The sequence below is a fragment of the Cotesia typhae genome, unplaced genomic scaffold (genome assembly GCF_013202065.1).
Source record: "Cotesia typhae breed Kobodo isofemale line unplaced genomic scaffold, CoteBio_Ctyphae scaffold_152, whole genome shotgun sequence".
Classification (NCBI taxonomy): Eukaryota; Metazoa; Arthropoda; class Insecta; order Hymenoptera; family Braconidae; genus Cotesia; species Cotesia typhae.
The window spans coordinates 10,873,046-10,889,077 of record NW_027423776.1 but is presented as its reverse complement, the minus strand read 5'-3'; the positions used below and the strand labels follow the sequence as shown (position 1 = coordinate 10,889,077).

The 16,032-nt window shown below is 31.4% G+C and overlaps 1 protein-coding gene and 1 long non-coding RNA gene across 4 annotated transcripts in view; one reads left to right on the top strand and one right to left on the bottom strand.

The window, feature by feature from the left end:
- The window catches only part of LOC141536110 (uncharacterized), a 146,762-nt gene extending 133,927 nt beyond the window's left edge, over positions 1 to 12,835 (bottom strand). Inside the window, exons 1-2 of one of the 3 annotated variants that reach the window (XM_074256372.1) lie at positions 12,554 to 12,835; positions 11,687 to 12,487 (exon numbers count right to left, since the gene is read on the bottom strand). The gene's annotated coding sequence lies outside the window, so the exon portion shown is untranslated. Of the gene's footprint in view, positions 1 to 11,686 lie in introns of all 3 variants that reach the window. The other 2 variants (XM_074256366.1, XM_074256367.1) reach the window with 2 other exon arrangements.
- A 262-nt stretch (positions 12,836 to 13,097) lies between these two features.
- LOC141536670 (uncharacterized) overlaps positions 13,098 to 16,032 on the top strand; it is a 79,346-nt gene continuing 76,411 nt past the window's right edge. The window contains exons 1-2 of the long non-coding RNA XR_012480772.1: positions 13,098 to 13,899; positions 13,976 to 14,653. This is a non-coding gene — a long non-coding RNA (uncharacterized LOC141536670). The remainder of the gene's footprint in view (positions 13,900 to 13,975; positions 14,654 to 16,032) is intronic.

Genomic DNA, 16,032 nt, shown 5'->3' with positions numbered 1-16,032 from the left:
TATCCACCTATCCTTTGATATTAACGAGTTAAGTCGTGTAAATGTTACACGAGCGGTGGGTATATGCAACGGCGAAGTAAAGCGGTAGTGCTCGGCGTTAATTACGAGCGACTTCCGGCGATCTAGATTTCATTCTTTCGTCGGTGGGTAGAATAAAAGTTAGAGAACATAGGTAGCGGCCTAAGCCTATCCTTCGGTCTTTATACCTTGCTCCGAGAGTCGCTGGAGGAGCACTCGGGACTGGGGACTCGGGGGAAATGATAATAGGTACGTGATCCATGTGGTCAGTTCACACGAGAAATGAGACTTCGGTCACGTTACGTATGTGTATAATGTTGCTGCTGTTGTTGTTGTATCTCCTGCTTATGCTGCTGTTGTTGTTATTCTCAAAGTCGCCACAATAAGCCTTGTACTCTCCCACACTCGGGGACTCTCACGCCCTCACATCCTCTTTCGTTTCCAGCTCTACGTACAACTCCTTCATTTTCTTTCATTTTTCATATCATCTTTAATATTACTATTCACTATTCTTATATTTAAGTCATCGCTCATTTTATTTCATGTCCATCTTCCGGTCATTTTTACAGCTAATTACTTCTTTCATTAAAGTTTTTATAACCTACTGTCTACTGGGAATTTATTTGAGTTTAAATCACGGTGAAAATTAATCTCAAAATTGATTAAGATAATACATTTTTTTTTTAAATTAATATTCTGTCTAAAATATCAAAGATATGAAAAAATTCATAGAAAATTTTTATAGAGAACTTAATTTTCTAAAAAAAAGGTCTCTTATCATTTTTCCATATCTTCAATATTTTACCCCAAATAATAATAATACTAAAATAATAATCTTGACTCTAAATTTTATTGTCATTGTTGTTATTTTAATTTTATTATTATAATTAAATATTAGTAGACTTTAAAATGACAATAATATTTTTTTGCATACTTTATTTAAATCTTTATATGTTATGAAAGTCATTATTGTTATCGAAAAAAAAAAAAAAATTGTTAATTTCCATGAATAAAATGAAAAATTTTCAAAGGTACAAAGTTCCCGTATGAATAAAAAATTTTCAATAGCAGACAAATTCTTTCAATAGAAAACACTGAATAAACAAACAATAATAACAATAACAATAAAAATAACAATAACAATTGAATTGAATAGTCGACACTAACCCGAAGCATAAGCATAAGCTCGGATAATTGTATATCAGATGATCAAACTCATCGAATCAATTTACCTCCCCCTCACCCGAGCGCTTCTTATCTAATTGCACATCTCATCGATGCTTTGATTCAGCATTCAGCGACACATATACATATAATACATGATGATATATATACATATACTAGAGCCAGAGATTCTATTACTCGATGAGCCGCAGCGCTATATCTAATTAGCATTAATTATCCAAATAGAACTCGAGGATGACTTTCTTTAATAAAATCCACGCAAAAAGGTAAGGTAAATGAATAAATTTTAATCATCGATTATTAATAAGCAATGAGCCGTGATAGTTTCCGTGAATGTGAGAAAATTTATCCGCGAGAATAAAACGAATTATGGTGAGGTAAAAACTGAGGAGAAAAAAATATAAAAAGGTGGTAATGGTTGATGGGTGATGGTAAATGGTAAAAGTGGTAGTGGAGCAACATCAGCATGATGGTGTTTTAACGAGCAGAGACTAGAGCAGGAGTTGAGTTGAGGATACGCGATTCTGTCGGCTCGGTTACTTTATTAAGGGCATTCCTGACCCGATGCCATGACCTATACGAATACGAGTGCACTTACTGCAAATCTATGTACCGGGTATTTATGTAGGATGTGTGGAGAAAGTTGTGATGGGACCAGCGTCGTCTGTGAGAAACACCAGTCGCGGTCCCAGTCCTATCTATGTGTTGGAGGTTGCATTGGGATATGATAGTACTAGGAACGAGTCGGTGATGCCTTGCATGGCCTCCATGGTCTTCATCTATGCTCTGAGTTTAGTTCTATGTTCTATGCTCTTTTACTCTTTATACTTGTGTTTATGTTGCGGCGTATGTTTTGCCTCATTACCGGCAACGTCTCCGTGACTTTCGACTTAACTCGTCTTCTCAATTTATTGGACAATACACACTTAACTCTTAATATAACTCACGGCCTGTAACTGAAAACTATACTAGAACATACACGGTTTTATACGCCATTCGCCATTTGAAGACTATTTACCTGATGAACTAGATGATTACTCAGTTCCTACTTTTGTTTTTTATTCACGAGATTTTTTTATTTTTTACAAAAATTTTTTTTTATCGAATAAAATTTTTAATTGAAATTATTATGTTGAACTTATTTTGGGCAAAATAAAAAAAAAAAAAAAATAATTATTATAACATAAAAAATATTTTAAATTATTTTTCTTATCAACTAAAGTAATTATTAAAATCCCCTTAATCAAATTAATTAATTAACCGAAAAAACCGGACAAGCAAGTCTTTTATGCCCAGTACAGTTAATCGAGGCGTATGATCGGTCTGCGGTGGACAGCCCTCATGTCACCCCAGCCCCAGAAGAACTCAGATTGAAAAAGGCTATCAGATAGCCGCATTGTTTCAAAGTGGACCCGTTTATTGTCCAAAGCACGCGCAACTCTTTTCTATAGATCTTCTCTTCATACACTTCTTCCCCCTTCTCCCTCCTCCCATCTGCGTCCAGGTGTACCCGCTCTTAATTCACGTTAATAAAACGAAACTAAAACACACTCAACCAAATAATTTATCACAGATAAGACCAAAAAAAGAAAACAAATAAATAATAAAATTTTTTAAAATAAATCCCATGTATATGCTTAGATAATACTCGCAAATATCATAAAGATAAGAGTAACATCGAGGTCATGTAGAGTATGAGTATGAGTATGATTACGAGTATGAGGAAACTATTCAACAAAAACTCTAAAATTTTTTTCAAGTTTTTTCGACCCGTTTACATTGGTCTCTTTTTAAAAGTTTGCTTTACTTATTCTAAAGTTTTTTATTCCTCATACATGCACATGTACCCCTGGCGATCCACCCCTGAATAAAATCCCCCTTTCCACAGATTCCGTTATGTTATGTTATACTTTTAAGACGAGGATATTTTTTTTACCATTCCCGGCACTCTAAGCGTATTTTTTACCGAAAATCTCGGTCTCTCTCTCTCACATTTGTTTTCAGAGCGAGTTCTATAAATGAACCAGAACCGGGGTTTTCTCAGTGATGCTGTGTACCGTTTGATTCTTCGGCGGGCTGGATTGAAACAAGATCTCGTCAAACATCGCGAGTAGACCCGAATAGAACGACCGAACGTATCGAACAGTTAGGTTCATGGGAAACTGCCGAGTATATGGAACACCAGTACTTATACTCTACTTTCTTTGCTATTACTGCTTGCTTCGAATATACTTCGATATAGTTTGATTATATCGGCTTATCCAGGTATCAATCGTAAGAGAATTTCCAGCTATCCTCCAGTTTTTTAGGCCACGCTTTATGGCCAATTATTTTATGTATCACTTTCGTTTTTGGTTCTATTTTGTTATTTAATAAGGACAGATTATTATCTTAAATAGAGACTTATCTTTACCGGCAATTAATGTTAAGTAATTGAGTTACTTCTCTTGACTTTTTTAATCCAATGTTTGGATTTTAGTTACAAAATAGCCTAGTTTTTCAATGATAGTATATAAGGGTCTTCACTTCCAACAGAGTGTTAGTCTAATTTTTTTTTTTAATGTTACAAGACTAAAATGTACAAATTTATTCTTTTGATATTTTTGGTAATAGTCGTTGTCAGTTTAATAACTGATGTAAGTATATAAATTTTTAGAAAATTTTTCAGTAAAGAATTCCATAAAGAAAAATTTATAAATTAATATCTGTTAAAATATTTTTTTATCTATTAAAAAATTTTTTCAAGTTTCGATTTTTAAAAGGTATATAAATTAATTATTTCAGACTTCCGCGACTGTAATTCTAGCAAAAAAACTCAAAAGACTCCACAGGATAGTCAGCCGAAGAATACTCGATTTTATAACCCAAAAACTAAGGCACAAATTGGACGTTGTTAATTAAATTTAATTCTACTCCCAAAAGTATTTTTAAAAATTTTGAATTTCTGTAAATTTTAACTAAAAATGTTTGTCATCAATAAAATATTACCGCAATAAAAACCAAAACTGTAAAATTTATAAAGTTTATAAGAAACTGAAGCTCTAGCAGGGGATAAGTATGTTTTTATCGTTGAATAAACTAATATGAGTATATATGTATAATGAAAATAAAAAAACGGACGTGGCTGTTGGCTGAGAGATGAAATACTGCACTGTCCACTGCCCCACCTGTGCCCTTATCTGGACAAACAAGCCGTATCCGTTCGTGGAACTAAACGTCCGCTCCGATATACAATATAATATGTCATCTTGCTTATATAAATATAAACATATAAATATAATATCATTATAAAATAAATTTCAATCCAAACTGATAAAGTATTTTCATTGTTCTCGATTACAAACACCCTGTGTGTTCTCAAATAAAAAATCTTGATCTGGATCACGTCTTGCTTTTTATTTTATTTATATTCTAAATTCTAAATTCTAAATTCTAAATTTTAAATTATAAATTCTCGCTTTATTTGCTGTATAATAAGTCGAGCTAAATCTGTATATAGCAAAGTGAAGATGATTTGTATCTGGGATATTAAATGTGATTATGATTCGGAGACACAAAGCAAAGGTGAATAAGTTGAGGATGAAGATGAGTTTAGCTGGATGGATACTACAGACTAGTACCCACTTTGTTAGGAATAGAAATAGAAAATCTGAATGCTGGTTATTATTATGTCGAGTAAAAATAAGCCGGACCCTGACGAATTACGGATCGTTTCACGCCTAAACGTATGCCTTCTCACGTACGGTTTTAGTTTGGATAAATATAGAAAAGCCATCCCATAGTACGGATCATGGATCACGGATCATGGATCACGGATCATGGATCACGCAAGGATGGATAGCGACAGGATGCAAGATGCGTCGGTCAACGCCGAAGGACTAAGCCCGGACTGTCCGTGCTCGTGGTATTCATAAGGCGACTCGGGATTAGTGTTTAGGATATTGAACACTCCCTCTTCCTTTTTGTGGACCACCCAAATAATGACAATATTTTTCTTTCGGTTGCCTTTTAATCGTAATTGATGTTGTCCTGTGTGTTTTCTTTGATTTAACTTTTATTTCATTTTTACCGAGGGGTTAAAAGAAGTTTTTTCACGTGAATTCAAATCTATTTAATAAGTAGGCACTCTAATTTATTTATCAAATTTTTTTACGTAAGAAAGTTTCTTGAAAAAATTTTTTTTTCAATGACCACCATAAATTATTCTCTTATCTTGTTTGTACTGCGATAGAGCCCGGCATACGGGCGAGTGTGTATGAAATTATTATGTCGAGATAAATTTTTTTAGCCAGCTAATTAATGGAGCATTAGTTGTACTAAAATATGAAAAATTATTGGTAAAAAAGCACTCCAATCTTTACTGGATAAAAAATTCCATCAATCGACTCTTCCCTTGACCATAACAAATCAACTGTCATCGTCCCACCCCCTCGGATAGATTTAGACGCGAGACAGAACCATCAATTGTTCTGGGGATCGATACTCGTTGTCTTGCACCCTCTAAAAAACAAAACGGATCTCGGATCTTAGCCGGCGTCTTTATCTTATCGTCATCATCTATTCACGGTGTAATTAATTCATCGAGGTTGTTAGACAATGACTTCTGTTGTAGCCCCCTATATTAATCGTTTCTTTTCTTAATAAACCCTCTTACTTCCGTTATTTCTTGAAAAGTCTTTGAAAAATGTTGATAAGAGTGAAATTTTATTTTTTTTTGTAAATAAAAATTTTATTATTTATAAGAGTGAAATTTTTTGCAATATTTAAAATTAAATTGATCATTTTTTAATCTGGCCCTCTTTTTTAAAATAATTTCTCGTTGGATTTTTGATTGGGTCTAAAATATAGTAAAATTATCCACTGAGACTTATTTAAAAAAAAAAAAAATTTTTTTTAATTTTTAGAAGAAAAAAAATTATTTAAGTACATCTGAAAATATAATTTAGGTTGGATAAAAAATTAAATTTTTTTTAGATACATTTTTAACTAAATAAAGCAAGAAAAAAATTTTTTTCGAAATTAAAAGGGGTCGGATTCAAAAGTGGTCGATTTGACATTACGAAATGCTCCATATATATTAATTTTTATGATATAAAAAAATATTTTTCCATTTATATTATAAATAAAGAAAAACATGAGAAGTATACGATACAATTGGATATCACATGGTCGAATCTATGAGGCCTTTCGATTCGTGTACACGACACATCAGTAGGCACCAAGTCGATAAGTCACGGAGTTAGGCCACAAGATATATGTATAAATATAACTACATACAAGTACATAGGTTAAATTCTGGTCTAGCGGTGTGTGTGCCCACACTGAACTAGCAAACAGGAAAACTCGGTATTAGTAGTCATACTCATGGTGCATACTGCAATTGCACAGTGAGGAGCAGAGAAGTAGAGCCTCATACTCTCGTGATCGTTTTGTATTATATACCTACAACTACTACGGCTGAACCTAAACCAGCCATATATATGCAGAATGCAGTGTGCAGTGTGCGAGTTAAGAGTTCCCGAGTATTATAAGTATAAAAGTACATGGGAACATTTGCAAATGCTCAAGTCAACACCAGTCCTAGTCCCAAGTCTGCTGGTCTAGCTCCAGGATCCAGGCTAAGGAGTCTCTAGTCTCTAGTATTTATATTGTGGTATCCTTAGTTGGATTTGTATTATATGTTCGATGTTCTAGGCTCTCTGTACTCTGTTCTAGGTGCAGCGGGAGCGGGAGAGATAGAGAAGAGGCCGAAAAAATGAATTCGTGCGCATCCCGTGCCCACACATCTAACTTTCACTTCGCTGATCGGCTAGTACAGCGGCCTAGCCTCTTGGCATGTCTTCTTCGAGACTGTGTGAGCAGGTTTGTGTATGTATGAGAGACTAAGAGAGAGTGTGTGTACGCGAGGTGTCTATCGCGGGATCTGACACCGTATCTCCCACAAACTTATCTCTGCATTGTTTCGTGATTTTAGTTTTTAGGAAAGTTTCGGATTTTAGTTCTTTAGAGGACTTTGGAGAAAGATGGAAACGCTACTGGGAGATGGAGAGCTGATAAAAAAATTTTATTCCGGAGAATTAGATTTAATTGGGGACGGAAAAAATTTTTGTTTTGCAAAAAAAATGCATGGAAATTTTTTCTGCGGATTTTTTTTTTGAAAATTAATATTTTATAATAATTATTCTCATTAAAAAAAAAAAAAATTAATTTAAGCCTAGAATGTTTTAGTCTTTAAAAATTTGTCCTTAGTTTTTAAAAATAATATTTTATTTTTAATTTCAATTTTTTTAATAAACTTTTAATATTTTTTACTCAACCCTATTTTTGGAGAAAAAAATAATTTTAAAATCCTGAAATTTGATAAAAATAAAAAATTTTGACCGACCAAACTTTTTTCCAAATCTCCACGGAAAAAAGTATATTACAGAGGTGGTTAATAGTGAGGAGTTTATATCTCGGTGAGATTAGCCGGTGAGAGTGAGAACCGATCAGGCGAGGCACTAGACGGCGAAACGTTTTATCGTTTTCTGCTGACTATTACATTACTCAGTGCTCGATGCATGTATACAATCCATGTATATTTATATTTATATTTATATTTATATTTATATTTATATTTATGTATATCAAGCCTGTGTGCGTACTCCTCACCGATGTATGATGTACAGTGTTTATACATGTATATATCCTTTACTCAGCGAGGTAAGATACGTGCGAATACATAATACAAGACCCATACGGAGTACGAGACATTCTCAAGCTCTCGTGACGTGTATTATCCATATTATACATCCGTATTGTGATACCGATCTTGTCGGTTTCCCGGGAGATCGCTCAACAGTTTAAAATGTTCTCGTTATTTTTTTTTCACACTTTATAATAATATCCAATCTTAATTTACTGAATTTACTAATTTAGCAATTTTTTTTTTTATTTTTCTATTTTTCATTTTGTCGAAAAAAAATTTCAGAACTCGATTTTGGAAATTAATTTTAGGCTGCAATAAAAATTATATCGATAGAAATTTTTTCAATTAAAAAAATCCTATTAGATGTAACTAGAAGACTCCTTTTGTCTCATTTCGCTTGGTCAGAATAAAAATAATATAAATGAAAGGAAAAATCAGTGGAAACCGCTAACAGCGCAATCTGAATACCGCTTAGCCGCGTCACGATTTACCGGAGCGGGCTTTATCTGCTCCGTCACACGAGTACAGGCGATCCTTGGATGGAGTAGAGGACGCGGGATCCCCTGTACTGTACACTGAGCCACCTTTCGTACTCTTTATTCACTCTCCGCCTCAGCAAAAACGCTTCTCTGTTTCTTTCTAACAGAACCGAGTATTACTATTGCTATTGCTATTAAGAAAATTTTAATGAATAATTGGTGGCGACTCGACCTCCTCGTGACATCGGTCTACCGACCGCGTCAACTATCCGCTTTTTCATTCTTTCCCGTTGTAATCATAATTCATGACCTAAGTATTCTTAGATTTATTTTAAATTAAAGGTTGCCGCGCAGAAATCTATTATCTTTGGTGTTTTTCATGCCGGACAACTGTTTATATTATTTTAATATTTTTTTTCTGCGCAGTAAATAAATAAATCTCTGGATTTTTATTTTTTATTTTCCGTTAATGATAATCGAAAATAACGAATTTATATTATAATTAATTTATAAAGTTATTGTTTTATAAAATTCTATCTATCAAGTTAATTATTACCAATTCAGATTACGTAGAAAATAATAAATAAAAACTTTTTAAAACTTCCAATTCCCCGTTAGTCAATCTCAAAAAATCCCATAGACCCAAAGAAGAAAATGATATTAAAATAAGCAGCGTCCGAGCAGAGTAATGTTGATGACTATTGCAGCGCATGGTTATGTGCCATGCAGATGAATAGCACGCGGAAACCGTGAGACTACAGTTGCCCTATATACCCGGCAAGTGCCGCCGCGAGTTACACTCACGATGTCCATGTCTACCTCCAACACTGCACTCTGTATCTGACTGACTCCATGTAAATCTACAGAATATGGAATACAGATATTTATATACATATATATATATATATATATATATATATATATATATATATATATATATATATATATATATATATATATATATAGTATTCCTTCATCTCATACCCTTCTATATACATAATATACCCAACTAATTCTCCTCAGACTCTTTTCAATAGACCTTATACCACCTGAAGCTTCGAGTACAACCTAAACCGTTTAGTTTCATTTTATTTAATTAAATTTAACTGGATGTTTGGAAAAATGGGTGAGATGAGACTCGAGATTTGGTATTTAGCTTCAATAAATATCCTTGTAGCTACATCGTTTGAGGAAAATCTGCAAATATGTATAAATTTATATGAAATTACAGATTTATAAGGCTGTGAGAGAACACACATTATTTATAATTCAACATTAGTTAAATTAAAGATGTATGAGATATTTAATATAATGTCGGTGTCTTTTATTGCCCGACAAGATTTAAATCGCTGAGTATTATATCCTAAGCATAAAATTTATCCGCGGGTCGGGAGATTTTTATTATTAACTGTAGCCACGATCCACGATCTTGAGAGAGTGCAGACAAGTTTAAGCAGACAGAGTCCGCAAGAAGATGATCGCTATTGAGTCCTGGTTAACTGTTTACCTATCAACTTTATGTACTTGCAAGAGCTAGACTGTGTCTGTGAGAAGAGAGAGACACCTATCGAGTGAGAGATGAGATAAGAATATAAATAAAAGTAAGTATAACTGATACGGAGAAAGAAAGATGAGTGGGTAGGCAGAGTGGACCGGGTCCACCTACATCCTAAGGTCCATCTTGAGAAGTACTATTGTAATAGTACAGACTAAGAGGCTGTACATAATAGTAGATGTGGAGAGTTTGTTTGGAGGAGGACGAAGCGGGTGATAGAAGAGGAGAGGAGATTAGATGCCGACTCCGAGTCAAGACACGTCGCATGCAGTGACCAACATTCGAAGCCCCGGTGACCTCGCCACGAGTGCACGATCGTGCGAAACTTCTTCTTATACTTCTATGCTATTCTTGTTATTTATATTTTTGCACTATGAGCTTGCTTTGGAACTTCCGCGGGCATCATCAGGACTTCTAATGAAAATTTATGGGGATTATTATTGTTTTAAAAGAAAGTATTATTAATTTTCAAAGATGATTTATTGCTAGCTTGATTTTTGTTGGAAATTTAAAAATTTATACGGGATTTTTAAATCTATAAATATTGAAATAATTATGAGGAAATTGAAGAAACTATTGATGAGTTTATGGAATAGTGGATGATGAATATGTGACATACATTTTATCGGAGTGCATTAATCAGAGTTATTAATTATTCTTGGCTCTATTCAGGATTTTCAATTGTAAATTTTAACGTACGAAGGCTCATTACGGAATTAGCAGGTTACATTAGCAGGTAAATCGTTAATTATTCACGACATGATTAAATGTATAATTATCTAAGAGAGCGAAGAGATGATCAATAGATGAGTTCTTATTTTAATGGAACATCTCACGTCAAATTTAAAGTTGATAGAAATTTCTTTTTAATTTTTTATTCTGAGTTTTAGAATTAATTTAATGATTTTTTAAAATTAAAATAATTTTTTTCTTGCTTCAATAATTAAAAAACAATTTTTTTTAAATTAAATTTATCAAAAAAAAAATATTAATAGAGTTTATAATTAAAAAAAAAAAATTTTTTTTAGCTTTAGTATTGAAAATAAAATAAAAAATAATTTTTTTTCTAATGTTTAACGTCACATATTATTCCAAAAAATTTTTAGAGAAATATTTTGTATGAAAATAATTAAAAAAAAAATTTGTTCGAAAAAACTGACTGATAAAATTTATAAAAATATTTTTTAAAAGCTTTGAATTTAAAAAAAAGTAAAAAAATATTTTTATTATTTAATTGAAGAGCCGTGGTATTATGTAGAGGATGTGTGAATGCTCGAGGGCTATTTGGAGCTGCGACCAGCGTGACTAATCAATCAGCATTGGCGGTTTTTGCGCCACCCATCTATCATACAGGGTAGTGTTATGTGTCCGGGTGAATAGTTTGGTTGTGTGTAGGACGAGCCGGAGCATGCCATCGCATACAAACCGCAGCTTCGGGCTCAGGCTGTCCATTCATACGTGCGGTTTAATTTTGTGGGTGGCTATTTCGCTGCACTCTTTCATCTTTATTATTCCCATTCTCATTCTTATTTTCATTTCCATTTTTATTTTATTTTTATTCCCTTCTTTTATGTAGTCACTCTTACTCTCCGGTAAGCTACCCGAAAGTGACAAAAGACGGACGATGCATCACGAAACGTCGTACCTCGCGGTCAACAAACATTGTATAAAAAATCCAAAAAATTTTACCAAATGCCAAAACATTTTATTTTGGTTTTTCTAAAATTTATTTTTATTTTAATAATTTTTTAAATCACTCACCAACTGTTGGATGGTGGAGAAGATGATGATTGATACAATTGGAAGAAGATATTTGTGAAATTAATAGTCGACAGTCGACAATATTTTTTTTTTTTTTTTTAATTATTTAATAATTTAAATAGATAATCGATTAATTAATAATTTAAAAATTTACTATCATAAATATTAAAATTCTTTCTTTATTTTTAATAAAATAAATTTAAAAAAATACATACAAATAATTTAAAGACTCATTCATGGAGTTTATTAATTTTTTTCTGATTAATCTTTCAATTATAAAAAGCAATTTTAAAAATTGTCAGTATCTGCTCGGTTTATTCTACTAGACATTTGACAATTTCTGAATAGAATAAATTTTTTTAAATATCAATAAAGAATTTACGTGATTCATTTATGCAAGTCTTTAACGATCCTTGGCATAACTGTTCAATTTTATAAGAAATTAAAAAATTGTCAGTATCTGCTCGGTTTGTTATTTTAGATACTCGACAATTTTTGAGTAAAAAAATTTTTTTAAATAGAAAGAATTAAAATAATTTGTATCTAAAAATTATAGACATTAAAAAAAAATTACTTGAATGATAATAATAATATTATCATATTTCTGTGATTTTTTATCTAGCAAAAATTATTAAATAATTTAAAGCCAAAATAATTTCTTAAATTGCACAACCTTTTTTTTATACCTTCTAATTTTCAACAAAAAAAAAACCAAAACTTGTCGACTGTCTTACCAATACACTATTTTTGTATTACAAAATATCTGGATCTCCAAAATGATCAATTTTGCAGCCAAAAATCCTGTAAAAAAAAATTGAATTAATTTTTATTTCCAAATAAATTTTAAAGTAACTAAAAAGTACTCACCAGTTGCATATTATTTATAATAATTACATACTGATAATAAAGGTATTTATTTCTTCATGTAATCCAACAATACCGTTGATTTCTTCTGAGCACTTCACTGACACTACAACTATAATTACGCACTTAAATCACAATTAAAACAATAACACTGAACTACACAATCACACTTTGAAAATATTAACTTGGTTTCACTTCACTTATCTATTTTTAATCAACAATTAATATCACTATCACTTTATGTTCACGACACAAAAATCACAGTAATAAAAATAACGATAATAATTATAATCATAATAAAACTAAAATTAGCAGACATCTGGAATTTTTTTGGCTTAAAAAAAAAATTACTAAATAGAAAATATTATCAGAAAATTAAATAAAAATTTTTCAAAAAAATTTGTTAAAAAAATTTTAAAAATGATTATTTTAATGTCATTAAAATAAATTAATGATTTATTTATTTAAAAATTATTTTTATAGTAATTTATTAGTAAAAAAAAAAAACCTAAAAATCACCTTTTAGTTAATTTCAGTATCATAATAATCATAACCATCAAATCTGTTTATAGCTATGAACGAAATTCCAAGCCTTTACATCCGAGAAATTTATCGATCAATTTTTCGACGAATTTACGCGACACTACCGGCGTTACTCAAAAATTAACTTTATTTTATTTTACTTCTTAATTAATTAAGTAAATTATTTTTTGCTTTGTTATTATTCTCATTTTTTTTTCTACGTTTGCCAAAATGACTCAGCAAAATTTTAAAATTCAGCATCCCGCAGTTTAATCGAGGATGCTAATGAAAATTTTTAGATTTAATTAATAATTCAACCTTACTTTCCATTTTTATACAATTATTTTTAATTTTAATTGAGTATTTAATTATTAAATCAATTAAAACCCTCCGGATGATGATTCGAGAACAATGATGCGTCATTTTTACAATTTTATTGACTCTGGTGAGCAATCTGGGAACTATTCCTCCGAGTTAACGGTTAAAATTTAAAATCGGCCAATCAGAGCGTCGCTCAACCGACCAATAAATTTGAATTCTGTCGCGGGTGCGCCCTATCGGCAGAAATAAGAACTAAAAGTACTTCTGTTGCCAACTTCAGGCAGATTGATCGGAAATTGCTGCGTCATTGTTGTTTTTTTTTAGCATTTCGGTTAAAAATGAATATTATTGTTAAATAATAAACAAATAATAATAAAAAGCGGAAATAATTGATAATAATAGATGAATTGAAAAAATGAATGATTTTTAATGCAGAAATAAAGTCAGTATAGAATTAATTGATCCCGGAGCTCGTTGACCAGCGGACAAAAGATCCAATATGGAAGGTAATAAATTTTCTTTGTTATAATAAATAAATAAATAAAGTAGAAATATTAAAATTTATTGTTTCTGTTATTTTAGCTGAATGTTGATCGATACGTTCGTGGAAAAATCAGAAAATATTTCACATAAACATTGAGAGGTCGAATTTCATCCGCACTGCTCTGGACATTGTCCGTCACACTTGTTTTTTTTTTTTGTTTGTCAAACATGGACGGTAATTTATTTTTTTATAATTTACAATCGAACTCTGGAACATTTTAATTCACACGGGACAATTTTAATAATAAACTTGATAAATTTAATTAATTTATAATTAAATCATAAATTAAAAAATTTGATTTAATTTAGCTGTCACTTGACAATTTTTTAAAATTCTTTAAAAAAAATGTTTTTGTTCTAAATAATTATTTTTAAAAAATTGCCTTTTTAAATTTATTAAAATTTCTACAAGTCTAATTTTTTAATTATTTTTTTGGCCTAATTTAATTATTAAAAAAAATTTTTTAAATTGTGAAGTGACAGATAAATTTAATGTCATAAAAATTTTTCAATTTTCTAAAAAATGACATTAAGTGAAGTTGAATATTTAGTTTTAGTGTAGTGAAATAATAATAACAGTGAGTGGTCAGTAATATAAGTAATCAAGTGTTTAATTAAAATATTTAATAAGTGTTTTGTGAGTTGACAAGTGAATAAGTGTTTTAGTTCTTTTTGGAGCACTTCAAGAAATCAACGCGCATCAACTTCCATCATGTGGTAAGTAAAAAATCAGTTCATAGTTATTGAAAGCCAGTTCAGTTTTTTCAATTTTGTATTAAGTAAAAAGTGTTGTTATTTTTTTTTTTTTATTTATTATTAATTAATTAGTCCCACATTAATACGCAATAAATCGGTTTTATAAAAATAAGTAGTGCTTAAATAAAAAATAAAAAATAAAAAAAGTGAATAGTGAGTGCAATAAAAAGTGTAATGTTTAGTGAAAACTTCAATAAATCATCGTCATCATCATTAACATCAAAATACTGGTGAGTAAAAAAAAAAAAAAAACTATTTTTAGTAGCCCAAATTAATGAAAAAAATATTTTCCAGGTATGGCAGCACGCACGTCCAGTTCCAAAAACTGAAACTAAGAAATAACGTCATCTTGAAGAGCCAGCGGAACCGGTGAGTTAATTTTTGAATAGACTTCCGACGCGAAATTACCATTGAATATTAAAAATGAAACTCCGGAGCGAATGGAGTGCATGTGTGGTTCTTCCAAAAGGTTTTGGGTCGCTGTACAGCGTACTAGATAAGATGAGGTTGATTGACTGAATTTAAAGTACCGAAATAAAAAACACCTCAACTCTGAAAATAATAATATTTAATACGTGGGTGCAGCTTATGCTTATGGTTATGCTTATGGGTTACATTATATTATATCTGAACACGAATATGAGTGTGAGTAGAGGCTAGAAAGTGTCCCCAAGTCAGCTAAAGTCGAAGAATAAGAACAGAGAAGGTATATACACAAATGAAATGAATATAAATAATAAAAAAAGAGTCCGGGTCAGTTTGAATAATTTTGACCACACCTCTCGTCAGTCGATACACCGAGCAGAGTAGAGGCTGAGGTATTATATATGAATACATACATTTAAATGTCGACACCAACGGAAATCTATTGTCCCCAATTTTTCAGACAGTTTATCTCGCAGACGCACCGCATATTTTTATCGTTATTCCTCAACTAAACCATAAATTTATAACATCGATTTAATATTTATTTGTCGTCGATAGGATATTTACCCGAGAGCAAACATTAATAATTTATCCGACCCTTAAGCCGAGAAAATTTATAAGCCGTGGATATTTACAGAGTATTTTAGATTTTTTAGCCTCGCGACCACCGCGACCAATTTGACTTCCAGAATTCCAATTCCTGGATCCTCTGTTGATTCGTTGAGGATCATAAGCTAGACAAAAAGTAATTTGGTCGCACCAGCTGCCAAGTACGCTCGATTTCACCTTTTCTGAAGCTTCCTTATCATCAACGTCTTGATTTTTAACTAATATATTAGTCATAAATTATTTATAAAAATCACTGGATGGTTTTGTCAACGGACGAGGAGCTGTAACAAAAGTTCACGGGTAAT